Genomic DNA, 23,799 nt, shown 5'->3' with positions numbered 1-23,799 from the left:
GACTGGGGGGGGGGAGGGAAGGGGCAGTCTTGCATTTTTATAACTTGTTGTTCGAGACCAGCCCTCTTAAGATTGGATTGTTGGGGGGGAGGGGGAATTTTTCAAACTGAAATGGCATCTCTTGTGGCCCCAGGATTGGCAGCCTCGCGGCGCTGCCTTGCCACGCATCACCTGGACTGACTTGTGATTGATTGCTAGTTTTGAGGAAAAAAAGAAATGGAATATTTGGATGGTTTTTAAACTGAGGCATTTTCTTTCAAGTTCTTGTGAAGTGGATATGAGCAGATTTACTCTTGTTCTTGGGGACAGCCTCGCACCATGCAGAGTTCACCTTGGTTACTGCCCCGGGCTGTCTTCCTTCTCACTCCTATTCTAGCCCAGCTGAAAGAAAGAAATACTTTTATTGCTGGTAATTCTTTAACAGTGTAATTTATTCCTTTATAGCATGTCAGAATAAATTAAAAAAAATGTCTGAAAATGCTGCCAGATGCCTATTGTGTAAATGTTGTTTGTATGTTTGCTTTTGACACAGATCCCATACCTACAGCAGAGCTCCTGTTGTGCTCACAGTTCCATTTTTTTTACTGTTCAAAAGGGGTCTTTCATTTTGAAAACTGTTTCTTCAAGATGGTGATACTTAACACCGTGTGTGCTGTGTCATCACAGAGTGGGCACCTGGAGGGAGACCCCCTTCTCCTGCAGTCACCCTGCTTAAGCTTTATGTTTAACTTGAGCTGGAGAACAGTGTGTGCTAATAAACATTTGTATAGATAATCTGGGAGTTACAGGGAGGCAGCAGGTCTGCTGTGCAGTGCACATTTAGAAACTTGAGTCAACATGGCGTCTCTCTGTAACCCAGAAGGTAGAAGAAGAAATGTAGCTCATTCTTCTGGGTAGGATGTTTTGCCCTATCCCAAGAAGGATGTTTCACAATCAATGCCTCCTATGAAAACTGTTACGTTTCTGAGAACTGGTAGGTGGGATGCTTGGTTATGTCCTTATATGTGATTTCTGCTGTCTGGGCAATGTATCTGACAACATGCGTGGGCAGAAGGGGGAGAAACGTCAGTGACGTGCTCTCTCGGCTCCAGAGGTGGCTGCTTGGAGGTGCTTTGGCACCGCATTTCTTGCTTTGCTACGAGATATTTGAAGTGGGGGGAGATCAGTTGGTTCCAGCAGAAGAAATAATGGACAGAGGAAGTTAAATTTCCTCATGACTTGGAGGAGGGAGGGCTGTCATAGTTCTGAAACAAAGGTGCCCCTGATCGCCACTATAAGCCGTAAGAACAGTTCATGTGCTCAGAGTGTCAAAAAGCTTTGGTTTGCAGTTCTTTCACCTGCAAGCTCTGTCCTGGGGAGGAGCCTGGACTCTAGTCTTTCAGCCATGGGCTGTGGGGTTTACTTGCATGAGCTTAACTGTCAGGTGTGTGGTGCTGCTCTGCACCAAACCAGCCTGTACCAGAGGCAGGGGCCTGAAGTTTATCTACGGTCCTGACGCAGTCAAAAACTGCAGGCAGTCCCAGGCCCTTCATGAGTAATTGTCACAATAAAAGACACCATAAAAGTGCAAGAACAACAGCCTTACGCTCCCGGGAAAGTGCTAGAACGCAGGTACTGACATCAGCCTGTGACAACAGGTTTTTAGTCACCTTATTAAACTGTGGACAGGATTTCAAAGCAATTTATTAACTTCCTTATGGGCACACTGAGGCATCCTCTGGATAGCTTAATTTAGTGTGGCGTGTTCCAGTGTGCAACATCCTGCTTCATTATTTTAACCTATTTAACCCATTCCTTGATAGGAACAACTGAGAGCTTTTTTGTTTGAAAACAAGTCTCAGAAAGCTAGTTGTGCATCTAGTAGGTGGGTCAAGCCTGGCCACTGTGTGCCAGCCAGCTGTTTCTTGTTTTGTTTTTGCTGATTTCTATTGAATTTTATCTGTGCCTGGCTTGTTTTTCGAGCTTGTGTGTCAGCTCACTCTGCTGTTGTGTTCTGCCCGTGCTCAGCTTGGTCAGGTGTGTTGCTCATGATGCTCTGTGGGCTGTGCCGTCCCTGCAGCAGAGCCGAAGGTGCCCGAGCCGTGGTGAGTAGGGGGTGGGGGGAGCTGTGTCCCCGCAGGCTGCTCCAGCTGCAATTTGCGAGCCCGAGTTGGCTTTTTGCATAAGGCTTTAATTTCTGTTGACAGCATTCTCCAATTTAGAAGATTTGTTGCTTAGCCAGCTCCATCGGCCCCATCTGCTCCTCGCTTAATCGCAGTGAAATCATGATTTCACATCAACTCGACGTCATGATAGGAGTTTACGAGCAGGGCAGACAACAAGGGGACAGGGGCCGGGAGGCAGAGGCGGCTGCTGCGAGCGCTGCGGGCTCTGCAAGGCGAGGCGAGGGCCGGCGCAGAGCAAGCGGCCGCCCTGCTCACGGGGCTGCGGGGCCGGCGAGCTCTGCCGGGGAAATGGCTCTGTAACATCATCCTTCTTCTCCGGGGCCGAGCAGGAAAGGGGGAGGGAGCTGCCAGGTCTCTGTGCAGAGAATGGAGATGGATTGCTGTGCTGGGACAGCAGGACCTTCAGCATTCCCCCTGCATTAATGAAGCGCTTCATAATGGGCCCAGGACCGTGTCCTTCACTGTGAGGAAAGGTGGCATGTTAAGGGGCGACCGTCTCCTTGTTTTTAAGGGAACCACAGCGGGCTCAGCTGCTTTGCAACCCTCAGTACTAAAAGGACTGAAGTTGTTTAAGCCGCTAACATGACTTTTTCCATCATGAGGTGTTCTTAGATGTGAGTGCTGCTAGTGCGGTATTTGGGTAGCTGAACAGGGAGGAGGAAGGGAGGGTTCTCACACCAGTGACTGGCTTTCCAAGTATTTTTTCTATAAAATAACTGCAAAGGTGATGTTCCTTTTCCAGAGAACAGCTTGACGTCTGATTCCAGGATCTGCTTCTGGAAGTAACCTGAGTACACTCAGTCCTGACTCTTCTGTTTCCCCTCCCCAGGAGCCTTTTGTTCCTGTGGATAATGGAGATCGATTTCTGTAAATGCAGCTGGTTTTAATTTCATTTCCCTTTCCCAAGTTTGCAGGACAGCATCGATATGTGAGGCTGGCAGAGAAGCTCCTTGGGAGCTGCCGCGTGCACAGCTCGTGTCTGAGAGCGCAGCAGCTCCTGGCTCCCCGTGCTCTGCCGCCCTGGGGGTAACAGTGAGCCTTCAGCTACTTTGCAGGTGACGGACTTTGAACTTTATATTTTTTAATGAAAGCAATTTGAGATCATCAGAAGACCTTCAGTGGGTGTGTGTGCTGTTGTACAGGGCCGGCTGGCTTTTGAGCTTCCCATGTTGGAGCCAAAGCCTGGAATGATAAGTCGGGGCCGTATCCTTTACAGCCCTGTAAATACATGGGGCAGGTGCTCGGCTGGGCACAATTCAGATAGCTGGCAGAGGTGGGGCAGCAGCGCTGGCATGACTCAGCTGCACGTTGGGTGACCTCATGGTCCACCAGACCACGAGCAGCCTGAGCAAATCTTCCCTTTCCCTTCTTTGTACCTTGGGCGAGTCCCTCCTGTGTGCCTGTGGCACCTACTGATGCCAGAGGCGCTCAGCAGGACTCCAGAGGAGACCATCAGACGTGTTTAACTCAGAGCCCCTGGGGTTAAGGCTGGTCTTCTCTGCACAGCTCATCCGGATCTGTCTCACCCTACTTCTGCTGGGTTTTGGGCACCAACTGGTAACTCCACTTCTCGGCAGCACGGGTCATTTTAAAGGTCTTTGAGCCCATCTCTGTACGATTACACCGACTGATGCTTCACACATCCTGCTGTCCTTAGGTGGGCACAGAGGGCTGAGCCCAGGGCCAGAGTGGGGCTTGCAGTTAGCTCCAGTGTTCAAAAGCAGTTTCTTATTTCTGGACCAAGCTGGCTGGCCTCTGCCAGCTCTGTGCCTGGTGGCAGCTGTGGGTAGGGCTTTGCCCAAGTCAGGCTCTCTGCCTGAGCAAGGAAGCATTTGCCTGCCTCGGTGGAGCAGGCAGTGGGGGAGGAGAGCCAAGGGGTAAAGCTAGAAACTAGTGCAAGTCCTTTCAGCTGAGAAAAATCACTTGGGCAGCAAATAGTTTTGTTCATATGTGCCAGAGGCGTTTCCCCAGCACAGTTCTGACTCGGGCTGAGCTGCTCCCTCCTCAGCTGCTGCTGGTGTGGCAGCAGCTGCCTTGGGCCGGAACTATTGGAAGCAGGGGCCTGCAGGTCGGAATGACCTGGTGGGGCAAAGCCTGGGAGCATCAGGAGTGTTTGCACAGTGGAGAGTGTGTTCACGCCCCCCCAGAGCTGGCACTCGTGTTGTGCCACTCAGAACTCTTGCTACACGGCATTGTTTGCAGGTACAGCCGGAGACTGCTGCTGACTCACATCCTGGAAGTGCTTGCCTTCCTTAGGAGACCCCTTTCTTCTGGGGGAGGAACAGGGAGGAACCCAGCTGTGGCCATGCTTCCTTTGGGCTGCCCAGGAACTATTAATTGATGGCTTTTATTAGATGGGCTGGTGCTGCAGTGACCTGTGCCTGGGTAACCGAGGGGCATCACCAAACCCTGTCTGTGTTTCAGCCCTGGTGTGGGGAGGGGCTATGCCAAAGCTGAGCTGACACTGGCTGGCCCGAAGCTGATCTCAAATCCCATCAGCTGATTATGGGCAGAAGTCACTGCTCAGTGACCTTTCAGCTTTTTACATTGAACTTCTTGACCTGCCCTGTACCAGCTGCAGGCAGCACAGGAGGGCTGTGAGCCACGCACAGGCCATGCTCTGCCCACTGTGCCACGGTGGCTGTGAGCTGGGCTTGGGCTATGCTCTGATCACTGTGGCTGAGGCTTGCTCGCGTGCCAGCAAGCAGCAGGCTCTGCAAGAGCCTGGCAGCGCCTTCCCAGGAGGAAAGGCATGGGCTTGGCAACTTGACGTTGATTGGAAGTGGCTTGTTTTTGCTTCCCAGCATGCAAACAGGTCACGGGGGCTGATCTGTGCTGCACTCAGCCTTTCCTAGGCAAAGACCATCAGGGTTTGTCAGCCTACTGCTCCCACTCCTCTGTCTGCTGGAACCCCAGCAGCAGGCAGGGGCAGCTGTGTGAGCAGGATCCATTGCAATGGCCACCGAGAGGTGGAATGGTGGCACTGGCCAGACTGGCTCATTTGTGGCTGGGCAGCTCTTCCCGGGCTGGCTTTTCCAGGGAAGGAGTGGCAGGGGTGACGAGGGGCACAGGACGTGTGTGAGTGTATTTATGACCGGGTGGGGAGCAGGGACAGGAAGCTCTAACACAGCCCAGGTCCCAGTGCCAAGATTGTGCAGGCAGCCGCCTGCTCCTGGTTCCTCGAGGACTCTGAGGAGTGTGTGTGTCTGTGTGTCTGTCTGTGTGTGTATGTGCCTGGGAAGCCCGAGGGAGCTGCCCTGTCCCCATTCAGGTGCTGCCCAGTCCCTGTCCCAGCGTGCTGGCAATGGAAGGCCAGGCACTGCCTGCTTGCTGCCCCCCCTCCTGCCTGCTCTTCCCTGGGCCCAGCAGCTAGGCAGGCCCTGAAAGCTGAGCTGGGTCTGCTGTCCTCGGTAGGGTTGCCAGGTGACTGATAAACACAGCAAAGGCTGTTCCTTCCTGGAACCGGGGCCCAGCAGCCAGGCTGGCAGCGAGGGCCACGGCTTGAGGAGCAAATGGCCCAGAGCTTGGGGCAGGGTGAGCCCCAGCTCACAGGCAAGAGCCGTCTGCCATGCCCCAGCCAGGCTCGGATGTCCTCTGCAGGGCTCCCTGCCCGAGCCCAGGGGCTGCTGGCTGTTGCTTACCCCAGCATGGGGTTTGCCTGCCCGCAGAGCCCCGCTGCCAGGGGCCGACAGCCCAGCGCGGGGACTCGGAGCTGCAGCGTCCCCACAGCCCATGGGGCTGTGGAACAATTCCAGCAGCTTCCCTGTGACCTCCAGGATAAGTGTAAACCCAAGATACGGAACAGAGCGGGGCCCAGCCAGGCCCGTTGCAGTCCTGGCTGTCCCAGGGCACGCCATGGTGGTGTGGGTGGAGTGTGGGGGCAAGGCTGCGAGGCTGGAGCGTGCGTGGGGCTGGGGGGCTGTCGGCTGGCAGGTCACGGGAGAGGAAGGCAGTGCTGGGAGCCATCCTGCTGCTCTAAATAGCTTGCCAGCTGCTGATGTTCGTTAACGTAGCTGAGCCAGGGCCCTGTGGGAATGTGGGGGACCTGGGATCTTTGTGAGATTGGAAGGAATCCCAAACCCCGGGGAACACTTTCCAGGAAATAAGTGCTTGTGCCCAAATGGCATTTCTAGAAGGGCAGGGCAGCCTCCTCTGTGGATCTATGCCTGCTTTTATTCTCGCTGTGGTAATCCAGAGCTGGGTCTGAAGGCCTGATCTTGACCTCTCTGCCAGCATCCTGGGAGCTAAAGGCTGAACCAGCTCCACGTCAGCCCTGACAGCTTTCCAGCTGCCCTGGAGCCGGCTGCTGGCGTCTTCAGGGTGTTGCCCTGGTCTAGAGACCTGCACGTCTGCCCTGGAGCGGGTTCAAGGGAGCAGTGGGCAGACAGGACGGAGCTCAGGGCTGCTCCCTTGTGCCCTGACTGGCTCCTCGCCCTGGTGCTGGGGAGCAGTGGTGAACATCCCAGCTGGGGGCTGAGCTGCTGCCCAGAGGGTACTGAAACTGCTGCAGGGCTCTGCCTGCTCCCAGCCTGCATGGCAGCACACCTGGGGACCAGGGAAGCTGAGGATGTCCTCGGCAGGGCTGGCTCCCTACCGCCCTTGGACCCGCACCTGCGTGCCAGCAGCCTCCCTGGGAAATTCCCTGCTTCTGCTCAGCCCCTTCTGCCTGATCTCAGGTGAACACAAAGCAGCTGAAGCCTCAAGACCATCCTGGTTGCCGGGCCTGTGCCAGCCCATGGAGCCGTGCCCCAAGGAGGATGGTTGCTGGGGGATCTGCCACATAGTTTTTCCCCCAAAGAGAAAGGTTTTGTGCCGGGCTTTGAGTGTGGAGGAGGGTTTGGAGGTGCTGCTGTGCCAGGCTAGCAGTGGTGCTGGAGGCTGGCTGAGGTGTCTTAACAGCTCTGCTGCAAGAGCCTGTAAAGGAGACAGGGAGGGTTTGGCAGCACGGGCAGGCACGGCAGAGCCGGGTCAGGGCTTGCCTTCTCGCCGGTTTTGCCAGCTCAGCTGTGTCTCTGTCTGCTTGAGTAACCTCCTGCTCCCAGTGGAGCTTAGGCAAATGCCTGAGGTGCTTTGCATGGGAGTTCAGGATGAGGTACTGTAACAGACCATTTCATATCCACCAGATAACACAGCTCAGTCTGGCTGCCCTCTCAAACCCACCCACCCAGTTGCTGGGCCCCCACAGTCCAGCTTGAGGAAGAAACACCGCATTTCTTTCAGACGGGGACAGAATAAGCTGCTGGTTGCTTCAGGAGGAGCGTGGTAAATCCCCAGTGTCTAGCCAGGCTCTGCCCAGTAGCTGGAGTACGGAGGTGTTGCTGATGGAAAGCGGGGCACAGCGTGGGAAGTGCTTTGCCTTGAACCGTGTGAGCTGCCACCCTGTCTCCTTCCTGCAGAGACACCCAGGTGCGGTGTCTGCTCCTGCCGGGGCTGGGCCGGGGCCCTTGGCTTTCCCAGGCTCTGGAGCTGGAGGGGAGGTGCCAGCTCCTGGTGGTGCTGTCTCCAGGAGAGATTCGCATCTGACTCGAAGGGCCTGTTAGATAAGCACTTCTCCTTGTAACACGCTTGCTGGGCAGGGCAGGGCAGGGCAGGGCAGGGCAGGACCAACGCCTGCCTTTCAAAGCTGCCATCGAGTTGAAACATCGCTCCCTCTGTCAGCAGGATTTCATCAGGCAAGCGCCTGCTCTGACTCTTCCCCTGCTCCCACCTGCCGGCTGAGAGAATCCCCTGGCAGGAGAGGAGCCCAGAGCTTCCCTGCAGCTGCTGGAGGGGCTGCCCCTGCATCCACCTGCACTCGTGGTTCTTCTCCCTGCCTTCAAGGCCTTGGTGCTGGCCGAGGGCTGGCTGGTGGCAGGAGACACAGCCATATGGGCTCAGGAGGGAGGGTGCAGCATGAGGTTGTTTTGAGACTGGATTTCTCCTCACCAGCTATTAAAAGTTTTAGGGCATGTTTTCAAATGCTGTGAACTGGCTTCTCTGCCCTGTATGAATCTGGAGCTCCTGGGTTCAGCCTCTTTTGTGCCACCAGCTCCAGCTCCTTCATCCCACTTAGCCCAGATTTTCTTCTAAATAGGTCACTTGTTAATTGAGGGCAAGTACAAAGTTGTTCTGTTTCTCCTAGTCCTAGGCTGGACAGACCCACTTCAGGAGCTGGGAGACCGGGACAGGCTGAGTGATGAAATCCTCGTTGGCTGCTGCAGCTCTGGCTGGACTCTCCAGCTCCAGGACTGGGGTCACTGGTGTGTGAAGCTGGGGAGAGCAGGTTGGAGCTGACTCTCAACAGCCATGTGAAAGCCTCACCTTTGGTCGTTGGCAGGAGGAGGACAATAAAAGCAGGAGTCTGTGTTGTGGCTGTTAGGAGGGAGGAGTCTTGAGCTGGTGAGATGGAGCTGTACACTTCCATGGCGGAGGGGAAGCAAGTGCTCCGTGTGTTCCTGTCCTCGGCACGGGCTCAGCATGAGGACACTGGTGCCAGGCCAGCGCTGGGGGGGTGACAGCAGGGGTGCAGACCCCAGTGAGGGCTCCGTGCTGGGGAGGGGAGACAGGGAGAGCTCTGCTCTTCCCTCATGGTGCAGGGTCACTGGGCTGTGCAGGCCCTGTGGGTGCTCCAGGTGTAAGGGGGTACCGAGGTCTGTCCCAGCACCTCCCTCTGCCCTGTGTGGGCTCCAGCTCTCAGCCTCTGTGTGTGTGTGTATTTGGTTTTCCCTGCTCGTTTCCGTGCAACCAATGGTGGAGGGAGGGAGCAGGCTGCAGCACCTTGTTCTGGCTTAATGGGCTGAAATCCAGCTGGGAGCACAGCCACAGCTGACTTGTGGCTGTGAGGCCTTTTGCTGCCTGTGAGGGCTAGACAGGCCACAGCTTAGGGTCTCATCACCCTGGTTATGGCATTACCTCGCTCCTGGATGGTGTGCGGTGGCCAAAACAGCCTTAAGCTGTTTATCCTGCACAGGAACTAATCCCTAGCCCCGGGGTAGGGCTTAATGCAGCTTGGGAGCTGATACAAGGGCTTGGGCGACTTCCCCAGAGGAGGAGACGAGATAAAGTCAGAGCTTGGCCCCTGGCACCGAGGGTGAAGTGTGCCTTAAGTCAATATTGGTCAGCAGCAGCCCGGGGGCCATGGCAGGGAGAGGAGCGGGGCAGGCAGCTGCTGCCTGCCCGGCCTCTGCTCACAGGGCAGGACAGGGCCAGACCCAGGAGGACCAGAGCCAGACCTCCCCCAAGCCCCTGGGCAGGAGAGGAGGAGGGCAGGACATTGGGAAACTGCCTCGTTGCTCCCTGGGCTTGCGTGGCTGCCCCAGGCTGTGGGGGCAGCGGGGCAGGGCGAGCCGGCCTGGCTGCGTGCTGGGCCAGGACCAGCAGCTTGGGGGCTGCTGGACTGTGCTGAGCAGGTCTGGGGTTGGTGCTGCTGGCTGGGGCAGGGAGTGCTGTGAGCTGCTGAGGATGTGGGCTGACCATGCAGTCAGTCTGGGGTCAGCCTCAGGGGTGGGCTGGGCAGGGCTCTGGGGGCTGCCTGGGCTGCTCCCTGCTCCGGGCTGTGTCCTGGGGGACTGCCACCAGGCTGAGCAGGGCTGGTGCTGGGTGCTGGCAGGACTCTGCCTGCCCACGCTGGGCTCAGCCAGCACAGGGCCGCCCAGCTCCTGCCCCGCTGGGTTTGGCACGCGGGGGCTGAGGCTGGGTGCTGACTCAGCAGGGGCGGGTGGCTGCGAGCCCAGGCTGGGAGCCGGCGTGGCCACAGGTGCCAGATGGGATGAGCCCTTCCCAGGCACAGACACCCGTGTCCCCCAGCCCTGCGTGTGGGCTGGCAGCCTCCCCCGCGCCTGCACCCGCTGCCTGCCTCCTGCTCGCCTGGCCTCCTCAGGGGCCGTGCCCGCCCCCTCCCTCTCCAGCTTCCCAGCACACGCTGATCCGTCCTGCTGCAGCAGCGAGAGTAGATCAGCTCTGGCCAGGATGGCTTTGCAGGCACAGCCCCTGAGCCGAGGGCTGTGGGATGCTGTGAGTCCCCAGCACCTGACAGACACAATCCTTCCTGGGCAGAGCTGCACAGGCCCACATCCAGCACAGCTCTGGGGAGCTGGGGGGCTCGGCAGTGTGGCAGGAGCAGGTTTACCCTGAGGACGCTGATGGGCTCTGCCCTTGGCAAGAGACACACCAGAGTACCCCACAGCAGCTTAGGGTCAAGCACTGAAGCACGGCAGTACAGGGCCCCAGTGCTGGGCACTCAGGACTGCCACCGGGGCATGTTCAAGCCATGTCAGCCTGTGGGAGCTTGGAGAAGAGCAATGGGGTACCCTGCTGTGGGTGCTGCTGAGAGCCAGGGGCCAGCTAAGGGCTGCCACACCAGCACCCACCACCCCACTGCTGAAAGTCACCCAGTCTCCCTCCAGGCCCTGGCAGCGGGTGGCACCTCCTGCCCCTCCAGGGCCCTGTGCCCGGGGCCAGGGCAGGACACAGGGATTAGTTTTAAGCCGATTGCTGCTGCCCGTCAGAGAAGAGCTGAGGTACTCGGCAGTGGCAACTCGGGGGGGATGGTGGCTGCTGGGAGGCTGGCACTGCATCCTCACAGGGCAGGATGAGGTTCTGCCTCTTCCCCAATCCATTTGAGTTCGCCACCACAGCTTACAAGGACTCATCACCCCGATGGACTCCAGCAGGGAGGGTGAAAGGTGGCCTGTCCTGCCCAGGCACAGGGACCCTTCTGCCCCCCTCCACCCTGGGTGCTGGGGCAGGGAGGACTGCAAGAGCTGTGGTTTGGCTTCCAGTACGGTGCCTCTTCTCTCTTGAGCTAAGCAGGAAGAGACCTCTCAGCTTGTCTTTGAGGGACGTGGCACACCACATGTGGGGCTGGGAGGACGTGGGGAGGAGGCAAGAAAGCATGAGTGGGCAGTCCCTGCAAGCAGAGGATTTGTGGCCACCAAGTTTCTGCAAAGACAATAACTGTGTGGGACTCTTGGAGGGGGTGGAGGGGGAAAAGCTGCCCAAAAAAGGGAGTGTGGCAGCTCTGCCTCCCCTCCTGGGGGTTTTCCAGGGCGCAGGGAACATGGAGGGGCTTGTCCTGCCAGGAATAAGAAAGGAATGAGCATGTCTGCCTGCGAGCCTGGGGGAAGCAGCCCTGCACTGCTGTTGCTGCCAGTTCCCAGCCTCCACCTCCTCGCTGGGGCGCGGGTGCTGCTCCCAGGCTGTGCCTGCTGACTCAGGGCTGCTCCCATCCCAGCACGGCAAGCCTGGCATGGGGCTGAGCTGTGCCAGGTGGCTGAGCACTCCCCAGCCACACCGTGCCAACGCTGTCTCACCAGTGCGGAGGGGGTGTGCATGCCTGTGACTGATGCCACGGTGGCATCTCACCTGGGGGAGCAAGGCTCTGCCATCCTGGGGCGAGTGCCTCAGTTTCCCTGTCAGGCAGATGCATCAGCACCCTGGGCTTTCTGCCCCCAGCTGCTGGGTGCGCTGCTAAGCCGTGTGCCTGGGGCTGGGGGAGGCAGGGATGGGTCCCAGGGGAGCCAAGCGTGGGGTCTCTGCTCTGCCACTGCAGCTGCTGGCGCCAGTGCTGCTGCCCAGGTGGAAGCTGGCTTCCCTGTGGGAAGCTGAACCTGGCCCTGCTTTGGTGAAGAGACTGGTGCTTGCTGGCAGTGGCAGGCTGGGGGGAGCAGGTCAAGGGTTCTTTCATTAAAGAACTTTTTCTTGGCCAGAAGTTGCCAATATTGTCCAAACCTAAATCTGTCTCAAGGACAGGGTCAGCCTTGATACATTTTCTGGCTGAAAAGAGAGAAGGGAACAATGAAAGCTGAGCTGGTGTTTCCTGGAGTGCTGTATCAGGTGTGTGTGTGAGAGACACGGCTTTCCACCCTGCACCGGCACGTCCTGTAACCCCGCAGCAACCCGCAGCAGGACGCTGCTTGGAAAGGGAGCAGCCGGAGCCCGGGCAAGGCGGCAGCGCTGCCGCAGGAGGGAGGCTGGGTCTGGGGCTTGGCTTCGTGTTCCCACGCAGGTTTTGTGCTTTCCACTCTCCCTCCTCGTGCGGGACGGGAAGGGCTTTCCCCAGCCCTGCCCTCGCACGGATGGGCTTTGAGGTGGCATCTCCTCGCCCTCCCAGCCCTGTCCCAGCCGCCTGCCCACCCCAAACCCCGCTGTGGGCCTCGGCAATCCGAACGGCAGCCAAGTCTGCGGCAGCCGAGGCCGGGGGGCAGGAGGGGCACGGGGTGGGGGGCACTGGCTCGGGGGGGCTGGGGACGTGTTCTGCTGCTGCGTGGGGCGAGAGTGCCGGGGGGGCGGGCACGGGTGGGCACGGGGGGCAGCATGGGCAGCCCGGGCCGCCTTCCCCGGCCTGGCCACCACCGCCACCTGCCGTCAGCCCTGCTCGCCGCGCCGCCACAGCCTGCCCGCCCCTTCTCTTCTCCCACCGCCCCTCCGAGACAGCCTGCCCGCCCCTTCTCTTGTCCCACCGCCCCTTCTCCCATCGGGACAGCCTGCCCGCCCCTTCTCTTCTCCCACCGCCCCTTCTCCCGTCGGGACAGCCTGGCCGCCCCTTCTCTTCTCCCACCGCCCCTTCTCCCGTCGGGACAGCCTGCCCGCCCCTTCTCTTCTCCCACCGCCCCTTCTCCCTTCGGGACAGCCTGGCCGCCCCTTCTCTTCTCCCACCGCCCCTTCTCCCGTCGGGACAGCCTGCCCGCCCCTTGTCCCACCGCCCCTTGTCCCGCCCCTTGCTTCTGCCGCCGCCGCCCCCCGCCCGCCCCGTCGGGCCCGTCGGCGGCTGCGTTCGTTCGTTCGTTCGTTGGTTCGTGCCGCAGGAGCGGGGCAGTTCCACTCTGTCTGCCCCAAACTGTGCTGGCCCCGAGCCGCGGGCTCCCACCCTGCTCCCAGCCCCAAGGACCGGCCAGGACAGAGTCGTTTGGGAGTCGAGACCTTTATTGCCCCCCGGCTGGCCGTGCAGGGCAGGGCAGGGTGCGAAGCATCAGCGTGACCCACGGGGTCACCCCTTGGCGTGGGGGAGCTGCGGCTGCCCGGGCTGGGTTGCCCACCTCTCCATGTTTGGGGGAGATGTGGGCTCTCCCACACTCACAGCCCCCCGTTCCCACAGCCCCGTACCTCAGTCACAGGCTCCTGTGCAGGCAGCGGCTCGCTGCCCCCTCCAGCCGCCCAGCCGTGGCCCCAAGAACAGTATTTCCAGGAATCCCCAACGTAGTGCCTAAGGGATTCCTGGGAAAACTGGACCCTGAGGGCACGGCGAGCAGGGCTCTGCGCCAGCCCCACGCGGCCTCACCAGCCGGGCCCCACGTGTGGCTGATGGGGGATGTCCCTGCCGTGTCCCTGCTGCCCCTCACCACACAACGGGCCCCCTGCCCTGTGCCCAGCAGACACGGGGGTGCTGCAAGGAGAAACCTCCCCACTCACTTCTCCCCCCTTGCTCTTTGTGGTGGGCCCTTTCCTGGGGCCAGGGGTCAGCTCTCCTTCCGCCTCTTGTCCTGGCGGGTGGGTGCCCGGCAGTCCCCAGGTGCACAGTTCCTCCCTTCCCGAGCTACAGTGCTTCATCTCAGACTCCCAATTGACCAGAGATGCAGCACTGCACCTTGGGCTGGGAGACATGGAGGAGCCCGTGGTCAGCCTCGCTGCGGCTGCTGTGCGTCCGTGGGTCGTGCCATGGCGAGGCTGTGTGTCTGCCCACCTTTCTGGCTGTGGCACAGGTAGCCCCATCCTCCTCGAGAGCCATGTGCCTGCATCCCCTGTGCCCAGCCCCAACACGATAGCAGGACAGAGCTGGGCTTGGTAGCTCAGCCTAGTCACAGCTCTGCAGGGACAGACAGGGACAGGGACAGATGGGGGTGGGGGATTCTGCCTCCAAATCGGTGTACCCCACTCCCCAAGAACTGGTGTGGGGCTGGGTGAGGGGGGGAGGGTGACGGGAGTCAGCCCAGGGCTGCCACTCAGCAGGGCCGGTACACTTCAGGATGGTGTGGGGCTGTGGGTACCACGCAGCACATCCCCCAACCCTCTGCCCTTTCCCCATCCTGGGGTATGAGGAGCCCGTGACGGCTCTTGCTGTCCCTTCCCACCCTTGTCCCTGTCCCAGTCTCCATCCCCATGCAGCTGGCCAGCACCTCGGCTTCCCATGCTGAGCCAGCCCTTCCCGCGGGCAAGCACCAGGGGCTGTGGGAGGGAGCCCATCCAGAGCCAGGGGCGAGGATCCGGGGTGGGGGAAGCAGGAGGAGAGGGAGGATGGAAGGAGCGGCCAAGCCCAAAAATGTCTTTTGCAGGCAAACACTAACATCCTGAGCAAAGCTGCAATGTGATAAACACACCATCTATCAGAGCCCCGGCAGCTGTGGTGCTGCCGGCAGCCTGACAAGAAGCAGATGCTGCAGCCCTGGCCCAAGCCCCTGGCTGCCTGCACCCACTGCGAGCCAGGGCAGAGCCCCCCTGGGCTCCCCAACTGCTGGGAGGAGGAAAGAGGGGGGGAAAGAGCCCCGTGGTACCCCGAGCTCACAGCACCCGTCAGTCAGGAGTGAGGTTTGGAAGCGGCCTCAGCCAGCACAGGGTTATCTCCCAGCCACCGCCAGGCCAGCCCCGAGCTCTGGCCACGCGTGGAAACAGCCCCGGGGACCCAGAGCCAGAGCAGGTGCTGCAGGGACCCTCCTGCTGCCCTGTGCCATGGCACAGCTTCTGCCTGGCCCCCTGCACACCCCAGGAAGGGGCTGCTGAGCTTCGGGAGGGAGCGATGAGCGGCCCTGCAGCGTGCCCGGGGGCAGCCCCTCCGCATGTGTGGCTGCCTGTGCCCAGGGAAAGGGCACGCGCTGCTGCTCTGCCTCTGCCTCGCCGCTGGACACGTTTTGGGGGCCAAACAGTCATCAGGTGCTTTCAGCAGCTTCCATGTCCCCAGGGCCTCCCATGGCTGAGCCTGTAAGACACAGAGGATGGCAGTCAGCATGGCAATGCAGAGCTGCTGTGGAGCTTTAGCTTCTGGGGTCCCTTCCCGGGTCCCTTCCCAGGCAGCTGCTCTGGGGCCTGGCACCCCATGGGCCAGCAGTGCCAACAGCTCTGTGAACACAAGAAACCCATCAACAGCCACTCAAAGGAAGTCCTTTTGATTGCTCAGGGCCATGTGTGCCCCAAGAGTGTGAGGCTCGCTCCCCTTTCCCAATGATGGCTGCGGGGAGCCTTGGGGATGGCTCCTGTCCTCTCCCTGCCACCGTCTCAGCCTTGGTGGGAAAAGATGGGATGGCGCCTTCTCTGCCCCCAGGTCATGGGTCTGGGAGCTGCCATCCCTGGGGAGCTGCTGGTGGGGAAAGGAACGCAGAGAAAGGCCGAAGGAATGTGCTGGGCTGTGCATCCCGCGGGGCGGAGGCAAAACATCTGCCCGAGGGGAGGGTTTGGGGGAGAGGGAAGCACCCCATCCTCCCACCCATGTCCCCATCCTCCCACCCATGTCCCCATCCTCCCACCCATGTCCCCGTCCTCCCTCCCATGTCCCCATCCCGTGGCCCCAAGATGGGGCAAGAAAGCCAGCTGAGGCTGCCCCTTCCCCCCTTGTCTCCACTCGGTTTTGTCCCGGTTTCCCGAGGAAAGGAGGCTGCTGCCAGCGTGCCCTGCAGCCCCCCACTCTCTGCCCCCAGCACCCCTGCTGCTCCATGCTGGGGACACCAGTGTCCCCTGAGCAGTGCCAGCCAGGAGGAGAGCGACAGCCCCAGCTTGCCCTTCCCCTTGCTCGCGCGAGTGCCAACGTGCCAGAAGATGAAACCAAATCAAGGGGACCGAACCGGTCCCGCCATGCCCAGGGGCCACCAGCCCCCAGCCTGAGCTCTCTGGAGAGCACCCAGACAGTGCCCCTGCTCCTTCCCTGGCCACACCAGCGCTGCCTGGCACTGGCCTGGCTCCTACCCGCCGCTCACCTCGCCGAGCCGTGTCCGCGCTGGCCGGCCCCGCGCCGGGCGCTGGGTGTGAGGACGGCAGCGGGCGAGCGCTCGGGGCTGGAGCTGCCTCCCCCGCGGCGCTGGGCTGAGTCAGAGCTCGGCCCTCCCCACGCTTACAACACCGTGCCCTTTCCCCTCTCCAGGCAGGCGGCCGCTGCAGGAAATGTCCTTTTTTAATAGCAGTTGGGATTTGTTTCCTCCTTGAAGTTCTCCAGCCCCGTGAGGCTGTTGGTGAGGCCAGGCCTGGGCTTCAGGGCCCTCCAGCCAGGAACGCTCTGCTGTGAGCGGTTCCGGGCTGCCCTGCTCGCTGAGGGAGGGTGCGAGGCACTGGGTGATGCTGAGCTCCATGCAGGCACCCTTTCACCTACTCCTGGACCCCAAAATCTCCATCTCCCCCAGCCATCAGGGCTCCATCCCTGCTCCAGGTGAGCTCTGATCCAGCTCTGGTCACCAGCCATCCAAGCAGCACTGATGCCACCGCCTGCTGGCCAGGACACTCATTTCTGGGTGACACCTGGCAAAGTAAATCCTGCCCAAAGAGCTCAAGGCATGCCTCCTTCCCAGGTGGGAAGTGCTGGAACAATGCAGGGGAACATGCTGTTGCTGGAAGAACTCAGCTCTACGGACATCTCAGGGACTGACCCCGCCTGATGGGTGCCCCTTATGGGCAGCAATCACATGGGGATGCTGCTTTCTGTCACCTTGCAGCACAAGCTGGTGTCAGGACAGCTACAACACGCCTTCCCAGGAGGGCATTCCAGCTCTCCCAGCATCTCCATCCCATCCCCAGCATCTCCATCTCATCCCCAGCATCTCCATCTTATCCCCAGGATCTCCATCCCATCCCCAGCATCTCCATCCAATCCCTCAGCATCTCCATCCCATCCCCAGCATCTCCATCCAATCCCTCAGCATCTCCATCCCATCCCCAGCATCTCCATCCAATCCTCCAGCATCTCCATCTCATCCCCATCATCTCCATCCAATCCTCCAGCATCTCCATCCCATCCCCAGCATCTCCATCCAATCCTCCAGCATCTCCATCTCATCCCCATCATCTCCATCCAATCCTCCAGCATCTCCATCCCATCCCCAGCATCTCCATCCAATCCTCCAGCATCTCCATCTCATCCCCATCATCTCCATCCAATCCTCCAGCATTTCCATCCAATCCCGCAGCATCTCCTTCCCACCCACAGCATCTCCATCCTGTCTCCCAGCATTTCCATCCATCCCCCATGGATCATAGTGGCCTCTGCAGAGGAGAGGTACCTCCTCTCTCCCTTCCTCCTCCCTCCCTCGCCAGCACTGGTATTAAATCAAAGGTTTATGAGAAAATGGAGGGGCCAAGAGAGATCCTAATCTGGTCGCAGGCTGATTAACCCTGAGTTCAGGCTGAGGTCCTGATGCTCAGCTATAAATAGCTCTGCCTTCCCTTTCCCATCCTCCCGCCGGGGCTGCGGCGTGCCTGCCCTTTTATGGTCAAAAAGGCAGATTTGGAGACCGAGCGGCCCCCATCTCCCATGCTGGGGGCGAGCCAAGGGGGCCCAGGGGGATGCTGCTCTTTCTCGCTGGGTTTTGCTGGGATAAATTACAATACCAAGAACAAAGGAGCAAGTTTGGGGGGCTGAGAGCAGGGGATGGGTGCAGAGGGGAGAGCGCATCTGGCTTGTGCGCCTTCCTCCTGGGCCAGGCGGCACCTCTCCTGCTTCCAGAGTGAGGGAGAAATCGCCTCATTTGGTGTCTGTGCAGAGCTGGGCTCCTCCAGCCCCTGCCTGAGGAGCAAGGTGCTGGCACTGTGAGGGTGGTGGGAGGGAGCCCAGGGGCAGAGGGGGCCTCTGCTACCTCCAGGCTGCACACACGAGCTGGCATCTCCCTGTTTGTCACGCTGGGGCAGGGCAATGACCCGCTGAGCCCACCTGTGCCCAGTCCTGTGCTGCTGTGCACAACCCGCTGGTGTCAGATGCTGCAGCGAGGGGCTGCAACCCCCCAGCAACACCAGAGCCTGGCCAGGGGTGAGAGAGAGTCCCCAGATGGGCAGAAGCAGCAGGAAGAGGCTTCGTGGCTGGAAGCAGCACGGCTTGAGCAGGGCCGAGGCACACAGCAGCCCGGTCGCCGTGCCCTCCGGCTGGGAGGTGTTTGTGTGCCGGGGAGCCCACCGGCGAGGGCTGTGGGCTGGGGGCTGGGGGCTGGGGCAGCCGGGCCGTGGGAGCGGGGCCGGCCCCAGCCCTCCCACTCTGTTTACACGTCCCGTTCCCGCTCTGGAGGAAGCGGTGCAGGGGTGAAGTCCCAGCGGGGACAGGCCGGCACGTCACCGGCCTCCAGCCCTCGCTGGGAAGGGCTGGTGGGAACCAGAGCTCCCCGCAGACACTGTTCCCAGGCGGTGTGGGGCGGCTGCTCCAGCCTCCTCCCCACTCCCCGGGCTCTGCTCCTGCACGGTGTGGCTGCCAGGCAGAGCTGCCCAGAGGCTGGGCAGGCAGCAGCTCACACGAGGCCTGCAGACAGGATGGAGTTGGAGTGGGCAGGGAGCAGCCAGGCTCCCTGTTCTCTCACAGAGTCTCAGCCGTGGTGTGGCTGGGGCTCATTAAGCTGCCAGGCTCATGGCTGCTCATCTGGGCTTTAACATCTTCTCTCTGCTCCAGCAAGGGGGTGGGGGAGGTGTGTGCAGCATCCCTGGTCATGAGAGGAGCGCAGTTAGTAAAGCACTTCCCCTGCAGGGCCCAGCTTTCCCAGCCCTGCCTGCTGCCCGCCCAGCCCAGGAGGAAAAGAGACTACAAGAAAGTGCCCTAAATGGGCAAGCAGGGGAGGGGATGTGGAAAAAGATCAAGCACAAAGGTTCCATCAGGATTGGCAGGCAGGTGCTGTTTCCCTGCAGAGCTATGGGAAGGGATGGGCTGAGCATGCAGCTCCTCTGCTCAGGTGCTGAGAGGCTCATGGGGGCTGGAGGTAGAGAATAAGAACAATGACATTTACAAAATAAGGTTGAAAAGGGAGTGGGACAAAAGGAAGGGCAAGTGTGCCATGAGGGATCCCAGGTATGAAGGCCAGGCTGAAAGAGAGATGTTGCCCTGTGCACCAGTGAGTCAGTCCCATGGCCACCACAGAGTATCTGCCCCACACACAGTGTGACGGGTCCCACAGCCCTCTGCTGCTGTCCTTTGTCCCAGGGGAGCTGCTCATCCAGCTCCCAGCAGTGCTCAGCCCAGGGAGAGCCCGCGCTGTCCTTCCCGTCCCAGCCCTGTGCTGTGCCCACCGTGCCAGAGATGTCCCTGCAGAGCAGGGGACCTGTGCTCCCTCCCAGTGCTCTCAGGGCAGACCTGGCTGCCTGCACTGGGAAGCCTCCAGCATTGCCAGCACATCCCACCTCCCTGCAGTCACTGGGGAAGGGGCTCAACAGAGCTGTTGCATCTGTATCCCAACAGAGCCTCAGCTGTGGGGTTCTCAGGGACAGCGTGCCAGGCCCATGGCAGTGCCTGCTGCCCAAGTGGGATGGCAGCCTCTGGGCACGCTGGCTGATCCCACACAGCACCTTGCTTCCCTGCTCCAGTGACAGTGGGACAGGGAGGATGCCGATGCTCGGCGCTCCTGCTGCCGTGTCTCACGTGGAACAGACCCCAGGCTGACTGGCTGCCTCTCGCTCAGCCCTCCTGTCTCTGCTCACCTGCCTTGCACACAGAGCACTCCCAGTGTGGGCACAGGGCTGGCCCCAGGGGCTTGCTGGCCATCCAGCAGCCTCTTCCCCATGCCCACGGTCAGTGTGACCATCCCCAGGTTGCCCAGGCAGTCAGGCACCGGCTGGCACTGCCCTGGGCTCTGCAGAGGCCAGCCCTGCCCCGGTGCCGCTGCTGCTCCCTGTCCCAGCACAGCCTGGCATGGCCTGGCATGGCCATACCAGCTCTGTGCTCAGCCCGTTGCTGCACATTCAGCTGGGATTTGGCTGCCAGTGCCGGGAACGGTCCCTGTCTGTCCCTAGGGCAGCCCAGGGCATTCACTGGCCCCTTTCCCTGCTCAGGCTGGTGTCTCTGGGCTATGGGACACAAAAGCCCAGTTCCCTACAGGTCCCCACGTCCCTGGCTATGCACAGAGGCTGACTCTAGCCTCTACCTCTAGCCTCTGAGTGTTGTCCCAGCACCCGCTGGGCTGCAGCCATGGGACCTGTGGGGGCCTTCACCCCACCCCCTGTCTGGAAAAGCCTTGGAAAAACCTAATGAGAAACAAGGCTGATTCTCAGATAGAAAAGGAGACCAAGGGAAGGGGAAAAAAATGCGCCTTTAATCATCTCCAGACTGCCTCCTGACAAGCAGGGAGGGAAATGCCACTGTGTCCAGCAGCCACCCAGAGCTGCAGCCTGTCTAGACACAGCCGTCCCCGAATTCCTGCTGATAACCAAAGGGAAGCCTTTGGTGGAGGCGTCTGCTGCGGGGAGGCAACGGCACTGCCCTGCAGCACAGCAGCCTCTGCCGTGCCCAGTGAGCTGGGGCAGGGCAGCCCTGTGCCCGGGACACATCCTGCTGGCACAGGGACACGGGCCATGTGGCACCAGTGGCTCCTTGTCCCCATTCACAACGCCAGTGCCGAGGTGCCACCGCTTCCCTGGGAGCAGCCAGCCGCAGCGGCGAGCCCTGGAGGCACAGCGAGCTGGGGACAGGCCGGGACCCAGAGGTTACGGTGTCCTGTCACCTATCACCAGCCCCTTGCAGAGGGACACGCTGCCCACACAGGAGCTTGCATCCCCAGGGATGGCCTCGTGTCCTGGCTGGGTGCGGGCAGCAGCTGGGGGGTCCCTGCGGCACTGGGAGCTGCCCCGCAGAGGAAGGAGTCTGGGGACATGGCAGCTTGTCCCCGGGTGACACACTGAGAGGTGACAGCCGCTGCTGTCACCCTGGGAGCAGCCATCCACAGCCCAGGCAAAGGCAGCAGCGTGTCCTGCGAGGGACGGGCAGGGAGGAGGCACAGCCCAGCCAGGCTGTCCAGGAACGAGCCCTGTCTGTGCCCTCAACCGTGTGGGGCCGGTGCCTGCCATTGCCCTGTGCCCTCACACTGTGTGGGGCCGGTGCCTGCCATCGCCCTGTGCCCTCACACCGTGTGGGGCTGGTGCCTGCCATCGCCCTGTGCCCTCACACTGTGTGGGGCCGGTGCCTGCCATTGCCCTGTGCCCTCACACCGTGTGGGGCCGGTGCCTGCCATCGCCCTGTGCCCTCACACCGTGTGGGGCCGGTGCCTGCCATTGCCCTGTGCCCTCACACTGTGTGGGGCCGGTGCCTGCCATTGCCCTGTGCCCTCACACCGTGTGGGGCCGGTGCCTGCCATTGCCCTGTGCCCTCACACCGTGTGGGGCCGGTGCCTGCCATTGCCCTGTGCCCTCACACCGTGTGGGGCCGGTGCCTGCCATTGCCCTGTGCCCTCACACCGTGTGGGGCCGGTGCCTGCCATCGCCCTGTGCCCTCACACCGTGTGGGGCTGGTGCCTGCCATCTCCTCGTCCCCTCTGCACCAGCCCCACGGCCGGCCAGACCCAGGCTGACTGTGCTCCACAGCCGCTGCTGCAGCCCCAGGGGATGAGGATGGGGCAGCCATTCAGCCCTGGGGCTGGCTGGGGCCATGGGCAGCAGGGCAATGGCACAGCCTGGGCTGGCAGCGGGGTCCCACAGCGACAGCTCAGTGCAGGAGCGCTGGGTAGAGGGGCTTCTGTGCCCTGCAAACCCTCGCTACTGAGCCCCAGCCTCACCCCCTCCCCAGCCCGTTCCCCCCAAAGCAGCAGTGGCACGGTGGCTGCAGGAGCAGAGCGAGTGGCCGTGGCCCTCTGTGAGGGGACTCTGCCTGCCCTCGTCCCCGGCTCCTCGTGTTTGACGCCCCAGACGTACACCGAACAGGAAGCAATCCTGCCCCAAGCCCCAGCATGGCCCTGCTCCACCTCTGCAAAACTGGGTGAGCCCCACCAAGCTCCTTTCCCTGGGCCAGGATGCAAGTGGAGGGAAAGTCTCTTTGCTCAGCACTGCCTGGCCCTGAGGCAGCTCTGGCCACTCCTGGCCAGCCCCATGGCCAGCAGGATTCCCCACCAGCAGCCTGTGGCTGCTCTCTGCTCGCCTCCCTCCTTCCCCAGGCACAGTGTCCGTGCGCCCCTGCCCACCTCCCCGCAGCCAACTGGGCTGAGCATCCCACGGCTGGCAGAGGGGGCTGCTGGAGGGGCTGTGCTGGGGCAGGCACTGGCACAGAGCAGGAGCACCCACGCTGCTGGGGGATCTCAGCACCGACTTCGCCCCATCCCCGCCACCCCACACACCCAGCAAACCCGCCCATGCACCCACAGGCACCTACCTGCCGCCCCACACCTGTAGCGGGCACCGTGGAGCTGCGGGCACACGCCAGCCACCTCCTCCCAGCACCCTATAACCTGCCACTGGCACCCTGGAGCTGCCGGACGGCGTGCTTTAAGCATCTGGCACGGGAGCCCTCGGCGAAAAACTCCTTCCAGGCTGCTCAGAAGCTGGAAAACCTTTTTCTTTTTACCTTATATGAGCTGCAGGAGGAGGCCAGGCCACCGATGGCACTGCTGTCAGGGGCGCCTCGGGGATCCATTGGCTGGGGGGCCGTCACGTGGGCCCACCGCCGCGACCCGCCGCGCGCAGCCGAGTGTTGCTTTTACCCCCTAAGGAAGGGCTGCTTGACAATTTTCATATTTCTTCTAAATTTGGAGATTTCAGACAATGCTGGGAGGCTTGGCTCGGGATGCCAGAGGCCCATGTGGAAGTCATTAAGCCTGAGAGGGGGAGCGAGGGAAGGAGGGCTGGGGGGAGCGGGGAGGAGAGGCAAAGGGGGGGTGGGGAGGAGAGCGGCCAGGGCTCTGCCGGCTGCCAGCGACGCTGCCTGGGAACTGGAACCCAGGCCATCCCGCCCGGAGAAAGTTGTTTGCAAGAGCTGACTTCCTCCCAGCCCCAGGCCCCTGCATGGGGAGCAGGGGGGGAACACACGTCCTGGGGGTGGGGGTCTGGGCGACCCGCTGCCCGCGGGGCCGGGGGTGCTGGCGGCCGTCCCGCCGGCCGCGGGAAGGAAGTGGAGATGCTCCCTGGCCCGGCTGGAGGCGGCTCATGGTTCCCATTACTTTGAAAAGCTCCATCTGGCCTGGGAAAAAAAAAAGATGAAGGGGAAAAAAAAAAGGCGTTTTGGCAGCCATGGGGCCTCCTGTGTGTGCAGGGTGAGATCCCCGAGGGGCTGCGACCCCACTGGGGCAGTGGCGGGAGGGCTGCCTGCCCATGGCACCTTGCCCCAGGTTCTAGCAGCATGGGGAGCTGCAACACCACTCCAGCTGGCACCAGGGCCCCGCTAATGAGCAACTAGTTGGCAGCTCAGGAGGGAAACCCCCCACCCCAAAGTGCCTTCCAAGTGCCCCAAGCAGCAGCCATCAGCCCCCTAGCATGGGAAGGAGGTGGGTGGCTGTGCTGCCGACAGCAGGACCCTACTCTGGAGCCTCGGCGGTGCTGGGTTCCCGCAGGCAGCGAGGGCAGTGGCTCTGGAGGAGGAGAGAGCAGCCTCTGCAGGACCCTCGGCAACAGGCGAGAACTAAGGCAGGGCCAGGCAGAAAGGAGGAGGCATCAACAGCTTCTCCTCTGGGTTTCCCAAGGTGATGCCACTCCCTGGAGGAAGCAAATGGCTGCTCACTGGGGTCTCATGCCCCGAGAGGTCCCCTGGGCCGTGGGAAGGAGCTTGATCCTAAGCCACGCGTGGGCACAGTGG

At 61.2% G+C, this 23,799-nt stretch overlaps 1 long non-coding RNA gene across 1 annotated transcript; it reads right to left on the bottom strand.

The window, feature by feature from the left end:
- Window positions 1–13,049: 13,049 nt before the first annotated feature.
- Window positions 13,050–22,535, bottom strand: LOC133626063 (uncharacterized). Its single transcript, XR_009819268.1, has 2 exons — window positions 22,384–22,535; window positions 13,050–15,054 (listed from the first exon to the last, which is right to left on the bottom strand). It is a non-coding gene; the product is annotated as an uncharacterized LOC133626063 (long non-coding RNA).
- Window positions 22,536–23,799: the final 1,264 nt, after the last annotated feature.

This window comes from Colius striatus, chromosome 9 (assembly GCF_028858725.1).
Source record: "Colius striatus isolate bColStr4 chromosome 9, bColStr4.1.hap1, whole genome shotgun sequence".
Taxonomy (NCBI): domain Eukaryota; kingdom Metazoa; phylum Chordata; class Aves; order Coliiformes; family Coliidae; genus Colius; species Colius striatus.
Note: the sequence above shows the minus strand (reverse complement) of the source record. Positions and strands in the feature narration are given on the sequence as shown.